Source organism: Rhodnius prolixus, unplaced genomic scaffold (genome assembly GCF_049639745.1).
Source record: "Rhodnius prolixus isolate KJV_2025 unplaced genomic scaffold, Rpr scaffold_7, whole genome shotgun sequence".
In the NCBI taxonomy this organism is placed as follows: Eukaryota; Metazoa; Arthropoda; class Insecta; order Hemiptera; family Reduviidae; genus Rhodnius; species Rhodnius prolixus.
In genome coordinates this window covers 5,203,565-5,216,766 of record NW_027411582.1, presented here as the reverse complement: position 1 = coordinate 5,216,766, position 13,202 = coordinate 5,203,565, and the positions used below count along the sequence as shown (strand labels likewise).

The window sequence follows — 13,202 nt, the reverse complement described above, 5'->3', positions numbered from 1 at the left end:
TTCAGTGTTGCCTCGCCAGTGAATGTAGGTGCCAGTTCATCGGTGTTTGTTCCCTTTGTTATTGTTCTTTTTTTTTTTTAGTTTTAGTTTTAGTTTTGTTCAAATAAATTGGGTTATTTTGTTAAAATAGTTTTTGATAGTTTCTGAAGGTCATTTCAAAGGAATGCCATACGTAGACGGTAAAGTATTAATTTTCTAATAATTTATTTTTTATTCAATTAAAAAAAAAACAAAAAACTGCTAAAAAATGTAATGTGAAACTCGAAACAGCTGACTCTTAACTATAATTCTCAAGGTTCTCTAACTTATTTATTTTCTGTAAACACTGAATGTTTACTAAAAATTATTTGGCTTTAATACAGTTCATTATAACGTTTAAATGATTGGAGCATATTTTTGAGGAAATTTAAAAGAAAAAAGAAAAAACGATTCGGTAAAGTGGATGGTACTTCCGTTTCAACGCGTTCAAACCTAATTGTGGCTTCACTCTGTTGGCATTTAAACGAAATACATCGAAATTTGAACTTCTTATGATTTTTGGTTTTCCAGTTTTTGTGTAAATGCACACCATTCACGTCACCATCAAAATTTCTGCCCCCAATAAAATTACTTCCCCAAAAACCGTTTCCTTTTTTTACATCCCCTTACTACACACAGAATTTTTTTTTTTTTAAAAAAAAAACAAAACTAAGGCTCTCTAAAGGCGGAAAATGTCAGCAGTTTAGCGGAAGCTAATGGCACTTTGAACACAGCGTGCTTAGCTCTAAGTTCAAATGCCCTTCAGACCGTTAGGATAATTAATTTAGATTTGAGAGCTGTTTACCTTTTTTCTTGGACTCTGGTTGTTACATCAGTGGAAAATGTGAAAATTGATCGGGAAATTTGTCTTATTTGATAACAATTTAGTGGCGTATTTCAATAAATTTCGAAATATTTCTAGTGAATAATCACTCTGATCTTAATAATCACCGTGAATAATAATAAAATGTATTTCAAAACTGAAGGTGATAAATATTATTGAAGTATTTCATTTCGAATATATTTCTACAACTCTCTTTAATGCGCTTATTTATTGAATACAGAAATTTTGTGAATTGTTAAGACGTTTATTGCTGTATTACATATCGTACAATGTCAAAGCAAAATATTGGATGAAAGCTGAAAACTAGTTGAATTAGCTAATTGTCGCCTTTCTGCTTCAGACCTGGATAATCCGTGAGCAAAGCTGATAATCGCGAAAAGCTGATTTACTTTGTGAAAGTAATATTTTTTTTGTTAATTTATTTCTTTATAATTTTTATAAAGATCTACAATCTAAATTCCTTTTTCTAAATTGTACGACATAACATCACGAAATGTTCGATTTACTTTTTCAGTCTCTAGTAGTTAAATCCTCACAATTCATGCTACACGAACTAATTTAGGTTCTAATCTGATTGTCAGTCAGTTGTTCTTATCAAGAGTTTCTAAATTGGCCGTCAATTAATTACTAATTAGCTGTAATTTCAAAATGGCTTCGTTTGTTCAATATAAGAAGTAGTTTTTTTTTTTTCTATTTGCGAATAGAATATTGCTGTCAAACAAGACCTAACTTTCAATCTTTTATTTGGTTAGTAAAGTCTAACAGATCACGTCAAATTTCCAAAATGGGATTCCTTCCCGAATTTTGAGGACTCTTATAGCAGAGAAAAAAAATTTTAGAATATTTTTTGTTTGTGCGTGTGTCTGTGTGTTTACAAAATCTCTCAACCACGAAAAATCACAGGATAATGGAACTGTAATTTCTATCTAGTCCTACCATAGGACGTACAGTCTCGTTCAAAATTTCCTCAAGCGGAAGTATATCTTTAAAGTATGAATTTTTCGAAAATGACACCGATCAATTCTTGCAAACTTTAAATAAGTATTTTAATTAATGTTAATCAACAACCTTTAATTTGAAACATCCAGGCGAATTGGATTAAGGAGAGGAAGTTTTGATCAGGATTTCCTGGGACTTGAATTTCTGTGAATGAGGAGAGAATTGGCTGCTTAAAAGAGGGGGTTATAACCAAATTTCTGAACCAGAAATACTAAATTAATGAAAAGATATTTTTTAAATTTTCTCTGGGGCTTTTCCGTTATTAGTTCCTACGAGTTTCTTTCAATTTTGTACACAAATTACCCGAGTAAGTACAATAACTTTTATTTGAAAAATTTTCTAGCCCTTTTTTGTTTTTGGGCTAATGATTTCTCACCAGGAGAAAAACTTGAAAGCATTATTAATCAATAATGATTGCGCAGTTTTTTCTTTATTTTTTCAGGTGAGCTTTACCTCCAACTACCAAATTAGGTGTCGTGGACAGAGGCGACTAACAAATATACTTTACTGTAAATTTCTTTTATTAACCATTAAATAAAATCCAATGCTAAGACAGCAGGAATCGAACCCACTAACCAACAATACATATTAGCTTTGCGGGTCTAGTCTATAACCGCCTAACATACTTTACTATAAATTTCTCATATTAACCATTAAATAAAATCCAAGACTTAGAGATAGAGAATCGAACCCACTAACCGACAATACACCTTAGCTTTGCGGGTCTAGCCTATAACCGCCTAACATACTATACTATAAATTCCTCATATTAAACATTAAATAAAATCCTAGACTCAGAGATAGAGAATCGAACCCACTAAACCAACAATACATCTTAGCTTTGCGGGTCTAGCCTATAACCGCATAACATACTTTACTATAAATTCCTCATATTAACCATTAAATAAAATCCAAGACTTAGAGATAGAGAATCGAACCCACTAACCAACAATACACCTTAGCTTTGCGGGTCTAGCCTATAACCGCTTAACATACTTTACTATAAATTTCTCATATTAACCATTAAATAAAATCCAAGACCTAGAGACAGGGAATCGAACCCACTAAACCAACAATACATCTCAGCTTTGCGGGTCTAGCCTATAACCGCCTAACATACTTTACTATAAATTTCTCATATTAACCATTAAATAAAATCCTAGACTCAGAGTTAGAGAATCGAACCCACTAAACCAACAATACATCTTAGCTTTGCGGGTCTAGCCTATAACCGCCTTACATACTTTACTATAAATTCCTCATATTAACCATTAAATAAAATCCAAGACCTAGAGACAGGGAATCGAACCCACTAAACCAACAATACACCTTAGCTTTGCGGGTCTAGCCTATAACCGCCTAACGTACTTTACTATAAATTCCTCATATTAACCATTAAATAAAATCCAAGACCTAGACCAGGGGTATCGAACCCACTATACCAACAATACATCTTAGCTTTGCGGGTCTAGCCTATAACCGCCTTACATACTTTACTATAAATTCCTCATATTAACCATTAAATAAAATCCAAGACTTAGAGATAGAGAATCGAACCCACTAACCAACAATACACCTTAGCTTTGCGGGTCTAGCCTATAACCGCCTAACATACTTTACTATAAATTTCTCATATTAACCATTAAATAAAATCCAAGACCTAGAGACAGGGAATCGAACCCACTAAACCAACAATACATCTCAGCTTTGCGGGTCTAGCCTATAACCGCCTAACATACTTTACTATAAATTTCTCATATTAACCATTAAATAAAATCCTAGACTCAGAGTTAGAGAATCGAACCCACTAAACCAACAATACATCTTAGGTTTGCGGGTCTAGCCTGTAACCGCCTGACATACTTTACTATAAATTCCTCATATTAACCATTAAATAAAATCCAAGACTTAGAGATAGAGAATCGAACCCACTAAACCAACAATACACCTTAGCTTTGCGGGTCTAGCCTATAACCGCCTAATATACTATACTATAAATTTCTCATATTAACCATTAAATAAAATCCAAGACCTAGGGACAGGGAATCGAACCCACTAAACCAACAATACACCTTAGCTTTGCGGGTCTAGCCTATAACCGCCTAATATACTATACTATAAATTCCTCATATTAACCATTAAATAAAATCCAATACTTAGAGTTAGGGAATCGAACCCACTATACCAACAATACACCTTAGCTTTGCGGGTCTAGCCTATAACCGCCTAACGTACTTTACTATAAATTCCTCATATTAACCATTAAATAAAATCCAAGACCTAGACCAGGGGTATCGAACCCACTATACCAACAATACATCTTAGCTTTGCGGGTCTAGCCTATAACCGCCTTACATACTTTACTATAAATTCCTCATATTAACCATTAAATAAAATCCAAGTCAGAGATAGGGAATCGAACCCACTAAACCAACAATACATATTAGCTTTGCGGGTCTAGTCTATAACCGCCTAACATACTTTACTATAAATTTCTCATATTAACCATTAAATAAAATCCAAGACCTAGAGACAGGGAATCGAACCCACTAAACCAACAATACATCTCAGCTTTGCGGGTCTAGCCTATAACCGCCTAACATACTTTACTATAAATTCCTCATATTAACCATTAAATAAAATCCAAGACTTAGAGATAGAGAATCGAACCCACTAACCAACAATACACCTTAGCTTTGCGGGTCTAGCCTATAACCGCCTAACATACTTTACTATAAATTTCTCATATTAACCATTAAATAAAATCCAAGACCTAGAGACAGGGAATCGAACCCACTAAACCAACAATACATCTCAGCTTTGCGGGTCTAGCCTATAACCGCCTAACATACTTTACTATAAATTTCTCATATTAACCATTAAATAAAATCCTAGACTCAGAGTTAGAGAATCGAACCCACTAAACCAACAATACATCTTAGCTTTGCGGGTCTAGCCTATAACCGCCTTACATACTTTACTATAAATTCCTCATATTAACCATTAAATAAAATCCAAGACCTAGAGACAGGGAATCGAACCCACTAAACCAACAATACACCTTAGCTTTGCGGGTCTAGCCTATAACCGCCTAACGTACTTTACTATAAATTCCTCATATTAACCATTAAATAAAATCCAAGACCTAGACCAGGGGTATCGAACCCACTATACCAACAATACATCTTAGCTTTGCGGGTCTAGCCTATAACCGCCTTACATACTTTACTATAAATTCTTCATATTAACCATTAAATAAAATCCAAGACTTAGAGATAGAGAATCGAACCCACTAACCAACAATACACCTTAGCTTTGCGGGTCTAGCCTATAACCGCCTAACATACTTTACTATAAATTTCTCATATTAACCATTAAATAAAATCCAAGACCTAGAGACAGGGAATCGAACCCACTAAACCAACAATACATCTCAGCTTTGCGGGTCTAGCCTATAACCGCCTAACATACTTTACTATAAATTTCTCATATTAACCATTAAATAAAATCCTAGACTCAGAGTTAGAGAATCGAACCCACTAAACCAACAATACATCTTAGCTTTGCGGGTCTAGCCTATAACCGCCTTACATACTTTACTATAAATTCCTCATATTAACCATTAAATAAAATCCAAGACCTAGAGACAGGGAATCGAACCCACTAAACCAACAATACACCTTAGCTTTGCGGGTCTAGCCTATAACCGCCTAACGTACTTTACTATAAATTCCTCATATTAACCATTAAATAAAATCCAAGACCTAGACCAGGGGTATCGAACCCACTATACCAACAATACATCTTAGCTTTGCGGGTCTAGCCTATAACCGCCTTACATACTTTACTATAAATTCCTCATATTAACCATTAAATAAAATCCAAGACTTAGAGATAGAGAATCGAACCCACTAACCAACAATACACCTTAGCTTTGCGGGTCTAGCCTATAACCGCCTAACATACTTTACTATAAATTTCTCATATTAACCATTAAATAAAATCCAAGACCTAGAGACAGGGAATCGAACCCACTAAACCAACAATACATCTCAGCTTTGCGGGTCTAGCCTATAACCGCCTAACATACTTTACTATAAATTTCTCATATTAACCATTAAATAAAATCCTAGACTCAGAGTTAGAGAATCGAACCCACTAAACCAACAATACATCTTAGGTTTGCGGGTCTAGCCTGTAACCGCCTGACATACTTTACTATAAATTCCTCATATTAACCATTAAATAAAATTCAAGACTTAGAGATAGAGAATCGAACCCACTAAACCAACAATACACCTTAGCTTTGCGGGTCTAGCCTATAACCGCCTAATATACTATACTATAAATTTCTCATATTAACCATTAAATAAAATCCAAGACCTAGGGACAGGGAATCGAACCCACTAAACCAACAATACACCTTAGCTTTGCGGGTCTAGCCTATAACCGCCTAATATACTATACTATAAATTCCTCATATTAACCATTAAATAAAATCCAATACTTAGAGTTAGGGAATCGAACCCACTATACCAACAATACACCTTAGCTTTGCGGGTCTAGCCTATAACCGCCTAACGTACTTTACTATAAATTCCTCATATTAACCATTAAATAAAATCCAAGACCTAGACCAGGGGTATCGAACCCACTATACCAACAATACATCTTAGCTTTGCGGGTCTAGCCTATAACCGCCTTACATACTTTACTATAAATTCCTCATATTAACCATTAAATAAAATCCAAGTCAGAGATAGGGAATCGAACCCACTAAACCAACAATACATATTAGCTTTGCGGGTCTAGTCTATAACCGCCTAACATACTTTACTATAAATTCCTCATATTAACCATTAAATAAAATCCAAGACTTAGAGATAGAGAATCGAACCCACTAACCGACAATACACCTTAGCTTTGCGGGTCTAGCCTATAACCGCCTAACATACTATACTATAAATTCCTCATATTAAACATTAAATAAAATCCTAGACTCAGAGATAGAGAATCGAACCCACTAAACCAACAATACATCTTAGCTTTGCGGGTCTAGCCTATAACCGCCTAACATACTTTACTATAAATTCTTCATATTAACCATTAAATAAATTCCAAGACTTAGAGATAGAGAATCGAACCCACTAACCGACAATACACCTTAGCTTTGCGGGTCTAGCCTATAACCGCCTAACATACTATACTATAAATTCCTCATATTAAACATTAAATAAAATCCTAGACTCAGAGATAGAGAATCGAACCCACTAAACCAACAATACATCTTAGCTTTGCGGGTCTAGCCTATAACCGCCTAACATACTTTACTATAAATTCCTCATATTAACCATTAAATAAAATCCAAGACTTAGAGATAGGGAATCGAACCCACTAACCAACAATACACCTTAGCTTTGCGGGTCTAGCCTATAACCGCCTAACATACTTTACTATAAATTTCTCATATTAACCATTAAATAAAATCCAAGACCTAGAGACAGGGAATCGAACCCACTAAACCAACAATACATCTCAGCTTTGCGGGTCTAGCCTATAACCGCCTAACATACTTTACTATAAATTTCTCATATTAACCATTAAATAAAATCCTAGACTCAGAGTTAGAGAATCGAACCCACTAAACCAACAATACATCTTAGCTTTGCGGGTCTAGCCTATAACCGCCTTACATACTTTACTATAAATTCCTCATATTAACCATTAAATAAAATCCAAGACCTAGAGACAGGGAATCGAACCCACTAAACCAACAATACACCTTAGCTTTGCGGGTCTAGCCTATAACCGCCTAACGTACTTTACTATAAATTCCTCATATTAACCATTAAATAAAATCCAAGACCTAGACCAGGGGTATCGAACCCACTATACCAACAATACATCTTAGCTTTGCGGGTCTAGCCTATAACCGCCTTACATACTTTACTATAAATTCCTCATATTAACCATTAAATAAAATCCAAGACTTAGAGATAGAGAATCGAACCCACTAACCAACAATACACCTTAGCTTTGCGGGTCTAGCCTATAACCGCCTAACATACTTTACTATAAATTTCTCATATTAACCATTAAATAAAATCCAAGACCTAGAGACAGGGAATCGAACCCACTAAACCAACAATACATCTCAGCTTTGCGGGTCTAGCCTATAACCGCCTAACATACTTTACTATAAATTTCTCATATTAACCATTAAATAAAATCCTAGACTCAGAGTTAGAGAATCGAACCCACTAAACCAACAATACATCTTAGGTTTGCGGGTCTAGCCTGTAACCGCCTGACATACTTTACTATAAATTCCTCATATTAACCATTAAATAAAATTCAAGACTTAGAGATAGAGAATCGAACCCACTAAACCAACAATACACCTTAGCTTTGCGGGTCTAGCCTATAACCGCCTAATATACTATACTATAAATTTCTCATATTAACCATTAAATAAAATCCAAGACCTAGGGACAGGGAATCGAACCCACTAAACCAACAATACACCTTAGCTTTGCGGGTCTAGCCTATAACCGCCTAATATACTATACTATAAATTCCTCATATTAACCATTAAATAAAATCCAATACTTAGAGTTAGGGAATCGAACCCACTATACCAACAATACACCTTAGCTTTGCGGGTCTAGCCTATAACCGCCTAACGTACTTTACTATAAATTCCTCATATTAACCATTAAATAAAATCCAAGACCTAGACCAGGGGTATCGAACCCACTATACCAACAATACATCTTAGCTTTGCGGGTCTAGCCTATAACCGCCTTACATACTTTACTATAAATTCCTCATATTAACCATTAAATAAAATCCAAGTCAGAGATAGGGAATCGAACCCACTAAACCAACAATACATATTAGCTTTGCGGGTCTAGTCTATAACCGCCTAACATACTTTACTATAAATTCCTCATATTAACCATTAAATAAAATCCAAGACTTAGAGATAGAGAATCGAACCCACTAACCGACAATACACCTTAGCTTTGCGGGTCTAGCCTATAACCGCCTAACATACTATACTATAAATTCCTCATATTAAACATTAAATAAAATCCTAGACTCAGAGATAGAGAATCGAACCCACTAAACCAACAATACATCTTAGCTTTGCGGGTCTAGCCTATAACCGCCTAACATACTTTACTATAAATTCCTCATATTAACCATTAAATAAATTCCAAGACTTAGAGATAGAGAATCGAACCCACTAACCGACAATACACCTTAGCTTTGCGGGTCTAGCCTATAACCGCCTAACATACTATACTATAAATTCCTCATATTAAACATTAAATAAAATCCTAGACTCAGAGATAGAGAATCGAACCCACTAAACCAACAATACATCTTAGCTTTGCGGGTCTAGCCTATAACCGCCTAACATACTTTACTATAAATTCCTCATATTAACCATTAAATAAAATCCAAGACTTAGAGATAGAGAATCGAACCCACTAACCAACAATACACCTTAGCTTTGCGGGTCTAGCCTATAACCGCCTAACATACTTTACTATAAATTTCTCATATTAACCATTAAATAAAATCCAAGACCTAGAGACAGGGAATCGAACCCACTAAACCAACAATACATCTCAGCTTTGCGGGTCTAGCCTATAACCGCCTAACATACTTTACTATAAATTTCTCATATTAACCATTAAATAAAATCCTAGACTCAGAGTTAGAGAATCGAACCCACTAAACCAACAATACATCTTAGCTTTGCGGGTCTAGCCTATAACCGCCTTACATACTTTACTATAAATTCCTCATATTAACCATTAAATAAAATCCAAGACCTAGAGACAGGGAATCGAACCCACTAAACCAACAATACACCTTAGCTTTGCGGGTCTAGCCTATAACCGCCTAACGTACTTTACTATAAATTCCTCATATTAACCATTAAATAAAATCCAAGACCTAGACCAGGGGTATCGAACCCACTATACCAACAATACATCTTAGCTTTGCGGGTCTAGCCTATAACCGCCTTACATACTTTACTATAAATTCCTCATATTAACCATTAAATAAAATCCAAGACTTAGAGATAGAGAATCGAACCCACTAACCAACAATACACCTTAGCTTTGCGGGTCTAGCCTATAACCGCCTAACATACTTTACTATAAATTTCTCATATTAACCATTAAATAAAATCCAAGACCTAGAGACAGGGAATCGAACCCACTAAACCAACAATACATCTCAGCTTTGCGGGTCTAGCCTATAACCGCCTAACATACTTTACTATAAATTTCTCATATTAACCATTAAATAAAATCCTAGACTCAGAGTTAGAGAATCGAACCCACTAAACCAACAATACATCTTAGGTTTGCGGGTCTAGCCTGTAACCGCCTGACATACTTTACTATAAATTCCTCATATTAACCATTAAATAAAATCCAAGACTTAGAGATAGAGAATCGAACCCACTAAACCAACAATACACCTTAGCTTTGCGGGTCTAGCCTATAACCGCCTAATATACTATACTATAAATTTCTCATATTAACCATTAAATAAAATCCAAGACCTAGGGACAGGGAATCGAACCCACTAAACCAACAATACACCTTAGCTTTGCGGGTCTAGCCTATAACCGCCTAATATACTATACTATAAATTCCTCATATTAACCATTAAATAAAATACAATACTTAGAGTTAGGGAATCGAACCCACTATACCAACAATACACCTTAGCTTTGCGGGTCTAGCCTATAACCGCCTAACGTACTTTACTATAAATTCCTCATATTAACCATTAAATAAAATCCAAGACCTAGACCAGGGGTATCGAACCCACTATACCAACAATACATCTTAGCTTTGCGGGTCTAGCCTATAACCGCCTTACATACTTTACTATAAATTCCTCATATTAACCATTAAATAAAATCCAAGTCAGAGATAGGGAATCGAACCCACTAAACCAACAATACATATTAGCTTTGCGGGTCTAGTCTATAACCGCCTAACATACTTTACTATAAATTTCTCATATTAACCATTAAATAAAATCCAAGACCTAGAGACAGGGAATCGAACCCACTAAACCAACAATACATCTCAGCTTTGCGGGTCTAGCCTATAACCGCCTAACATACTTTACTATAAATTCCTCATATTAACCATTAAATAAAATCCAAGACTTAGAGATAGAGAATCGAACCCACTAACCAACAATACACCTTAGCTTTGCGGGTCTAGCCTATAACCGCTTAACATACTTTACTATAAATTTCTCATATTAACCATTAAATAAAATCCAAGACCTAGAGACAGGGAATCGAACCCACTAAACCAACAATACATCTCAGCTTTGCGGGTCTAGCCTATAACCGCCTAACATACTTTACTATAAATTTCTCATATTAACTATTAAATAAAATCCTAGACTCAGAGTTAGAGAATCGAACCCACTAAACCAACAATACATCTTAGCTTTGCGGGTCTAGCCTATAACCGCCTTACATACTTTACTATAAATTCCTCATATTAACCATTAAATAAAATCCAAGACCTAGAGACAGGGAATCGAACCCACTAAACCAACAATACACCTTAGCTTTGCGGGTCTAGCCTATAACCGCCTAACGTACTTTACTATAAATTCCTCATATTAACCATTAAATAAAATCCAAGACCTAGACCAGGGGTATCGAACCCACTATACCAACAATACATCTTAGCTTTGCGGGTCTAGCCTATAACCGCCTTACATACTTTACTATAAATTCCTCATATTAACCATTAAATAAAATCCAAGACTTAGAGATAGAGAATCGAACCCACTAACCAACAATACACCTTAGCTTTGCGGGTCTAGCCTATAACCGCCTAACATACTTTACTATAAATTTCTCATATTAACCATTAAATAAAATCCAAGACCTAGAGACAGGGAATCGAACCCACTAAACCAACAATACATCTCAGCTTTGCGGGTCTAGCCTATAACCGCCTAACATACTTTACTATAAATTTCTCATATTAACCATTAAATAAAATCCTAGACTCAGAGTTAGAGAATCGAACCCACTAAACCAACAATACATCTTAGCTTTGCGGGTCTAGCCTATAACCGCCTTACATACTTTACTATAAATTTCTCATATTAACCATTAAATAAAATCCAAGACCTAGAGACAGGGAATCGAACCCACTAAACCAACAATACACCTTAGCTTTGCGGGTCTAGCCTATAACCGCCTAACGTACTTTACTATAAATTCCTCATATTAACCATTAAATAAAATCCAAGACCTAGACCAGGGGTATCGAACCCACTATACCAACAATACATCTTAGCTTTGCGGGTCTAGCCTATAACCGCCTTACATACTTTACTATAAATTCCTCATATTAACCATTAAATAAAATCCAAGACTTAGAGATAGAGAATCGAACCCACTAACCAACAATACACCTTAGCTTTGCGGGTCTAGCCTATAACCGCCTAACATACTTTACTATAAATTTCTCATATTAACCATTAAATAAAATCCAAGACCTAGAGACAGGGAATCGAACCCACTAAACCAACAATACATCTCAGCTTTGCGGGTCTAGCCTATAACCGCCTAACATACTTTACTATAAATTTCTCATATTAACCATTAAATAAAATCCTAGACTCAGAGTTAGAGAATCGAACCCACTAAACCAACAATACATCTTAGGTTTGCGGGTCTAGCCTGTAACCGCCTGACATACTTTACTATAAATTCCTCATATTAACCATTAAATAAAATCCAAGACTTAGAGATAGAGAATCGAACCCACTAAACCAACAATACACCTTAGCTTTGCGGGTCTAGCCTATAACCGCCTAATATACTATACTATAAATTTCTCATATTAACCATTAAATAAAATCCAAGATCTAGGGACAGGGAATCGAACCCACTAAACCAACAATACACCTTAGCTTTGCGGGTCTAGCCTATAACCGCCTAATATACTATACTATAAATTCCTCATATTAACCATTAAATAAAATCCAATACTTAGAGTTAGGGAATCGAACCCACTATACCAACAATACACCTTAGCTTTGCGGGTCTAGCCTATAACCGCCTAACGTACTTTACTATAAATTCCTCATATTAACCATTAAATAAAATCCAAGACCTAGACCAGGGGTATCGAACCCACTATACCAACAATACATCTTAGCTTTGCGGGTCTAGCCTATAACCGCCTTACATACTTTACTATAAATTCCTCATATTAACCATTAAATAAAATCCAAGTCAGAGATAGGGAATCGAACCCACTAAACCAAC

At 35.3% G+C, this 13,202-nt stretch overlaps 1 protein-coding gene across 1 annotated transcript in view; it reads left to right on the top strand.

The window, feature by feature from the left end:
- The window catches only part of mol (dual oxidase maturation factor 1 mol), a 155,123-nt gene continuing 141,921 nt past the window's right edge, over positions 1-13,202 (top strand). The window contains exon 1 of the mRNA XM_074112960.1: positions 1-179. The gene's annotated coding sequence lies outside the window, so the exon portion shown is untranslated. The remainder of the gene's footprint in view (positions 180-13,202) is intronic.